Below are 7,907 nucleotides of genomic sequence, written 5' to 3'. Positions count from 1 at the left end.
ATTTGAAATCATCTAAAATGTGGGAGTGAGCTTTATAAATGAAACTGCTATCATCATCAACATCAACTTTGTATAAAGGAATTCCTTATCATATGGAAGAAAAGGTCGTTTTCACCAAAAGAGTTTTACGAAACTGTTCAGAAAAGGCTAAGTGTGGTGGGTGAATATGTTTTGTTACATGGCAAAAGGGACATGGCAGATGTGATTAGGTTAAGAGTCTTGCAATTGGCGAGCATTCTGAATTATCCAGGTGAGTCCAATGTCATCACTAAGATTCTTATAAAAGGAAGGGCAGAAGGTTAGGGTCAGAGGAGAGGCGATATCAGAAGCAGATGTGGGACTGACGTGATCATTGGAGGGGGACCATGAGCCAAGGAACACGGGCAGCCTCTGGAAGCTGGAAAAGGCAAGGGAACGATTCTCCCTTAGAGCTTCCAGAAGGAACGCAGTCCTGCTGACACTTTGACGTTTAGTCCAGTGAAACCTTTTTTGTACTTCTGACCTGCAGAACTGTAAGAAGATAAATCTGTGTTATTTTAAGCCAAGTTTAGGGTACTTGGTCATAGTACCAATAAAAACTAATTTAGAACTAATATAAACTAATATAGAAATTAACACAACTCCCTACCTCTGTACTCCCCATCCCCCTCATCTGTTTAGTTTTCTCCATAGTACTTAGCACTCTATCACATACTGCATATTTTCTCATGTATTATGTTTTATGTTTGTTTTCTGTCTCTACCCATTAGAATGTCAGCTCCAAGAAGGCAAGGGATTTTGTGTTTGTTTCTAATCCCCAATGTCTATAACAGAATCTACCATATACTAGACCTTCAATAAGTATTTGCCAATGGAAGCATGTATTTGTCTTTAAAATTTTTACCACCTTATATCATTCTTAGTTTTTTTTGGAGCTGTTTTTAATTTTTACTTTTAATTAATTAATTTATTTATTGAGATGGAGTCTTGCTGTATCACCCAGGCTGGAGTGTAGTGGCACAATCTCTGCTTATTGCAACCTCCGCCTCCTGGGTTCAAGCAATTCTCATTCCTCAGCCTCCTGAGTAGCTAGGATTACAAGTGTGCACCATCATGCTTGGCTAATTTTTGTATGTTTAGTAGTGATGAGGTTTTGCCATGTTGGACAGGCTGGTCTTGAACTCTTAACCTCAAGTGATCCACCCGCCTCAGCCTTGTAAAGTACTGGGATTACAGGTGTGAGCCACCACACCTAGCCTTTTTCTGAACAGTTTTTTAAAACTCTTTTGGTAAAATGACCTTTTCTTCATTATGGTAAGGAATTCCTTTATACAAAGTTGATATAGATGATGATAGCAGTTGCATTTACAAAGCTCGCTCCCACATTTGAAATGTTTTAAAATAGAATAAATAGTTTACATTTAAGATTTTGAAAAGAGACTTGTGTTTCAAAAGCATGAGTAAATTCAGAAATTATGTCCTTACCTAATACGAAAAAAAAGCAATCTTTAAATTTCTGGCCAAATATCAATTTCCTGAAGTCACACAACTCCAGATCTAAGGATCTCAAGTCTTCTAGTGAGAATTCCAAAATATGTTTCTCATAGATTAGAGGAAGTAAATCATCTTAGAATAATTCCCTCCCTTCCTCCCTTTCCCTGGTTCCTCCCTTTCCCTGGTACCACATAGTCTTTTCTCCATTGCAAATAGAGGAAATGACCAAATGTGCTATGTTCTAATTTTTATGAAATCTGCCATGATGTATTTTATTATTATGACCCTGAGGCACAGGCTGGGTTTATGGTATTCTACTTTCTGCCTATGCAATTGATAAGTGTTATGTTTTCTCTCTCATTTGGAAAGTGATATGGTTTGGCTGTGTCCCCACCCAAATCTCATCTTGAATTGTAGTTCCCACAATCCCCACGTGTTTTGGAAAGGACCCAGCTGGAGGTAGTTGAATGATGGGGGCAGGTTTTTCCCATACTGTTCTCGTGATAGTGAATAAGTCTCACAAGATCTGGTGGTTTTATACATGGGAGTTCACCTGAACAAGTTCTCTTGCCTGATGCCATGTGAGATGTGACTTTACTCCCCCATCATCTTCCACCATGATTGTGAGACCTTCCCAGCCATGTGGAACTGTGAGTCAATTAAACCTCTTTCATTTGTAAATTACTGTCTCGGGTATATTTTTATTAGCAGCGTTAGAATGAACTAATACATAAAGTTTGTAAGTAGTGCTATGTGCTATGTGGTCATTCTGCTCCAAGGCTCGTGGGTTTGTCATGAACCCTGCATGTTACCCAGTGCTAAATAAGCAGTTGTCTGCACAGGTATCTCTTAAATTAGCTTAAGGATATTTATCAAGCCACTATTTTGTGCAAGGTGGTAGGGATACAAAGACCACAGTCTCTAATTATCTTGAGCTTTTAGTCTAGTGAATATCTTCCTTCTTACTTTTAGGGTGCCAAGTGTCAGAGCTTGTTGCTGTTTGATGAATTCCAAGAGACAATGGAGAAAATATAGGAATAAACTACATTTTCTTCTACATTTAAGATGTAAAGGAAACATTTTCTTAGTAGAAAATCCTTATTTTTCAGAAAATAACTTCTTAGGTAAAGCATATCATTTTAGCCCTTTTTACAGAAAAAAAAAAATGCAATGCTTCTGGTTCAAGGTGACAATTTGAACACATATGTTTTAATCCTCCCCTTTCCCAAATAACCATGAAAATGCAGGAGACACTTTTTAGCATTGCTTAAACCACGATTGAGTGATATCCACGTGTTCAAACTGAGTGGAATTCGTGGAGGATATATGCAGATAGAAGAAGTTGAGTGACGGACAAGACAGCCAATAGTTTTCTGCACAAGAAGAAGCCAGTCACAGAAGTAGGTGGAAGCACCTTCTACCCCAGAGAGGGAGCCGGAGGAAAGGGTGGGCTTTGGGAGGTCTTTGAGGTGCAAATTTCTGTGACATTGGTCATGGCTCACATAGAGCGTGATTGCTGCCATGGCTCTTAAATTATTTGAGCTCACACTTTATGTAGTTGGTCATTCCTAGGCAAACAGCCAGGGCTTCCTTTGCTGAATCCTAATGAGGCATTTATGCTAGGTAGGAAAGTGAAGGGCTGCCCCAGCTAGCTAGATGCCACAACAGAGGGGGCAAGGAATTCCCCAAAGAGAGAGGTACACTTGGGTGTGATGGCCTTTGGTTTGAAGTAGGAGTTCTTTCTTACTCCCCAAGTTCATGGGCCGCCAGTCTAAGAAAGCAGTGTGAAAATGCTTTCCTTTGTCTGTTTTCTTGTTTTTGTTTTCATCAAAGATTTGAAGAGGTAGACTTGCAATTTCTGATGAAAGCATTTTAACCACATAGATACACCTCTATCTGCTTTTGCAAGGGTGGGTAAATAGAGGTGAATGGCAGGACAGATAAGTGAGAAGCCCCAGCTGTCAAAAGGAGAGGACCATTATGAGAAAAGGTGTTCTTGTGAGACAGTGATTATAAAAGAGGATTAAAAGGTCTAAAAGCTCATCTTCCACAATTGATTAAATAAAGTGCCTCATCGCCATAAAATGGCAGCCATTAAAATGATATGATTAGAAACATGTATTGCATGAAAGGATTTTCACAATACATTGCAAAGCTTAAAGAAAGAGAGCAAGAAAACAAATGAAATAATAGCAAAATGAATGCATTGTGTGTGTGGATGGCAGGTAGGCGGGAGTGAGGGCTGGCAATAATAGGAAGATCAATACTAAAAAATTATACACCAAAATAGTTAATAAGGCAAAAAGTTAATATACAGTCTGGAATTTGATTTCCATGATTTTATAATCTTTTGATGATGTATTTTAATTTTTTCACACAAAATGAACATAAAGGGATATGTTTTTCTTAAAGTAAATATTGTGTCTCAGAAAGCTTACTTTCCAGAAAGACACTAGACTGAAACAATGTTATGGATGCGTTCTTAACACTTAACAGAGAGGGGTAATTTCCGTTCTATTTAAAATATTCTTCAATGCAGGAAGAGATGGAAAGTATACCAATTCATTTTATGAAACTGTCATATCTCTGGATATCAAAGCCTAACAAAGGGAGTTGGAAAAAAATCAAGCAGGAGCCAGTTTCAGTTGTGAATATGATGCAAATTTTTGAAAATGATAATAGAATTGTTTTTAGTATTTTGCTAAGTAATAATGCTATGGCCAAGTAGCGTTTCACCTCAAAGTGCAAACATATTTTAATACTAGCAGGTTTATTAATAAAATTGTTAAGCACATCAGAAAGATAAGCTAAGGCTCTAGAGATGCTTATATTTGTGACACACAAAGCAAGAGAAAATGGGTTTCATTTCTATCTGGCACTTTGCTGGGATGGTACATTCAACAGAGAAAGAGGGCCCCGTCACAGCTGACCCCCAACAAGGATAGCCTTGCCAGTTACAGGTGGCAGGCTGAGAGGCTGCCACAACCTACCAAGGAGAAGACTGGTGGCTCAGAATGTCATACTCACTCTCTGTTGAAGAAGTTTGGTCCTCTAAAACGACGAAACAAAGCAACCACAACAACTACACAGCAACTTAAGTTTTACCCCACCCTCCCCTTTTTCACCCTGAAAGACTTGTGCAGGGATTTAAACCATCTCTGACAAAATCCCCTATCAAACAGACAATGACGAAAACTTTAAAAAATAGGTCATTCATTTTATTCTTCAGTAATAATATAAATAGGCAATTCATTTTATTCTTCAGTAATAAAATGAATTGCCTATTTATATAATTCATTACTAAATTAGCTATTCAAAGAAACAGAAGAAAACTTAAAAAATAGGTAGTTCATTTTATCACTGAATATTGTGAGTACGTTTGATTTAGATCAAGGTGTGAGGTCAGGAAATGCTTCCTGGAGGTGAAAATATGTTATTTTAAAAATGTGATGGAAGCAGTACATTGCATATTTAAGAGGCAGAAATAAAATCAGCGAATTGGAAGACAACTTGGAATTCTACCAGCGTTAAGAGAAAAATAAAGGAATCAATATGATGAGAAGAGACAACAGACATGAACGGGAGATCTGGGTAGTTCCGTTTATGCATGAAGACGTTTAGAAGACAACAGAAACAGAGCTGAGTCAGTGAAGATGTGGTCTTCATAACGAAAGGGCTAAGAAAATGCCAGACACATTAACAAACACATTCCACACATAGTCATAAACATAAAATTTCTGAATTTCAGAGACAAAGGAGATTCTTTAAATGGAAAGTTAAAGGTATCCTGACATACAGCTGCAGAGACAGACACTGTATTGCCACAGGGAGAACTCTAGCACTCCAGCACCAGAGGTGAGTAGGTGATGGAGAAGAAGCAGAGTTTGACATGTACAAAGCTGAAGTGAATCTCTAACTATTTCAAATATTCCAAATATTCCACTCTCTATGAAAGAAACTATATAGTGCTTTTCCAAAATATGACAAGGATCTGAAAGAATTATGTTTCATTTCCAATAACAAGGGGTGAAATGAAAAGTAGTTTTTGGTACTGTCAATAATAAAAAACACATTTTGATCACTAAGCTATAGAAATTCTCTTACACATCTCTGTATAGATAAAGGCATTACAAAATTTTTGTCATTTGGAGAGGTGATTAAAATATGCAATAAAAAATGTAGAAAATATGTATAATATTGCAGAAGTATACCAGACAATTAATTAAGATAAATACTATATTATTTTTCTGGACTTTCTGAGTTTTGTCATATTTTCTCATATGTTAAGATCGTGTTGGCCAGGTGTGGTGGCTCATGCATGTAATCCCAGGACCTTGAGAGGCCAAGGCAAGTGGATCCCTTGAGCTCAGGAATTTGAGACCAGACTGGGTAACATGGTGAAACCTCATCTCTTCAAAAATAAAATAAAAATAAAATCCAAAGCTCATACTCCTGCATAGTCCGTTGACACATCATATCTTGTATTTGGGGGGGTACTCTTGAGGTTTTCAGGTTCAAGGACTCAACTGAATATCCCTCACAAGGGCCTAGTGCTCTTAGAGCTTGGAAGTTTCAGAAACAATAAAAAAAAGAAAGAAAATATTTTAAAAATTAGAAAAAAGAAATTAAAATAAATATTTAAAAAGATTGTATTTGTTGTTCTTTCTCCTTTTAAATGCAAATTCATATTCATACCTAATTTTTAAATCAAAGTATGATTTATATACAGTAAAATAAGTCATTATAGTTATTTATTTTTTTCTTAAATGTAATCCCTAAAATTGTATAAGTTTCAGGCATCCAAAACCAGGATCCCTCTCTTGTACAAAAGCCAGGTACTCTTTCTGCATTTATTTATCCAACCAAGAAATAAATCAACATAAGGAAGTAAAAACTTGAAAAGGGGAAGATTAAGAACTAAAAGGATTCTGGGTGATATGAGGATTGGAAAACATTTTTAATGTCTACATAATTGTTAATATAGTTATAAAACCTAGTGTAGGTGTAAAATAATTTTGAAAGAAAATAATAGACAAATTAATTATTATAAATTAGAAATATTGGATCATTTTACAAAATGTGGTATGGAGTTGGGGGAGATATGAAGAGGACTACATTTCCCATAGTCCATAAGCTTTGTATTTAGAGTCTGTTGAGGATGGTATGTGGTTTTGTCATTTAAGCTAACATTGGTGTAATATTCTGCATGTGATAACTTGTATATCATGGGTACTCACAGTCAGGATGGACACTGGTTGGAACAACCTACATAGTCATCCCAGAGTATACGGAAGAAATACTATCTTGGATGTAAATAATCACTGGTAGAAAGTTGCAATTCTAAAACATTCAATTTTTTTAAAAAAGTAAATTCTAAAATCTTCAATTAATATCCAGTTATTATTCTCCAGTGAGAATGTTGGATTTGGGAAAACAATAACTATTGAGTGGATCAAAATATTTCCATCTTATCCTTGACATCATTATGCCAAGACAAATAGAGATACAGGGACCCATTAGTTCCTATACTAGATGGTTAGAATACCAGTGGTCAAAACATACCAGTTCCAAAGCTTCTGGTGTCTTCAACGTTGGCTTCAAAGACAGCAATTGCAGTAAATGTCTGTGAACTTTTGAAGGGCTGATCTCACTTTTTTTTCTCCACTCCAGGAATGAAAGCAAAGCCCTTTTGAAAAAATCATATTCATCATCTATCAGTGCCTTGACTTTGTTCTTCCCATTACAGGTTCAATGGTTTAAAAAAGTATTTGCTAAAATAGGCAAAGGCCCTCTTTCCCCATCAAAAGCAAATAAAAACCCCCAAACTCCAAACAACAATAAATTTTCTGTGAAGTGTTAACTAATTTCTGCATTTGTTATACAGAAAATGTTGAAATTATAATCGGAAAAGTAGTGAAACTCGGAGTTGGAACTTTGAAACAGTGATTCTTTTTCTTTCATGTACAAGGTAGACATTTTAATATTTAGGAATTTTAAGTTCTATATAATTTTTTTTTGTTAGTGGTTATAGAAAACACAACTCTGGAAATACATCCTACCTTCCAGTTAACCTGAAATCTCAGGTCAATACTTGATCACTTGTGGGTTATGTCATAAGGATGGCATTCCAAGTATTCATCTGTCTGAATATGGCAGGAGTATTGTTCCCCCCGACTTTTTTTGCATAATTATGAACTGTTGCTACGATGTTTCAATTCATTTGTTGGCTATAGATGTGTGTGTGTGTGTGTGTGTGTCCTATCTGTTCCCATGTACAAAATTTCTAATAACTCAAGATTGTGATACCAAGGCAAATGTTTCCAGCACCATAAATGAATTTTTCATGGGCCTGTCATTTTTAATTTTTATTCTTTTGGCTTTTGCTTAGGAATAGTTTAGTTCAGTTGCTTGGGTACAGTTGATTGAATACAGTT

The sequence above is a fragment of the Rhinopithecus bieti genome, unplaced genomic scaffold, assembly GCF_001698545.2.
Source record: "Rhinopithecus bieti isolate Rb0 unplaced genomic scaffold, ASM169854v2 scaffold_23918, whole genome shotgun sequence".
NCBI lineage: Eukaryota > Metazoa > Chordata > Mammalia > Primates > Cercopithecidae > Rhinopithecus > Rhinopithecus bieti.
The sequence above is the reverse complement of the archived record's forward strand: the minus strand, read 5'-3'. Positions refer to the sequence as shown.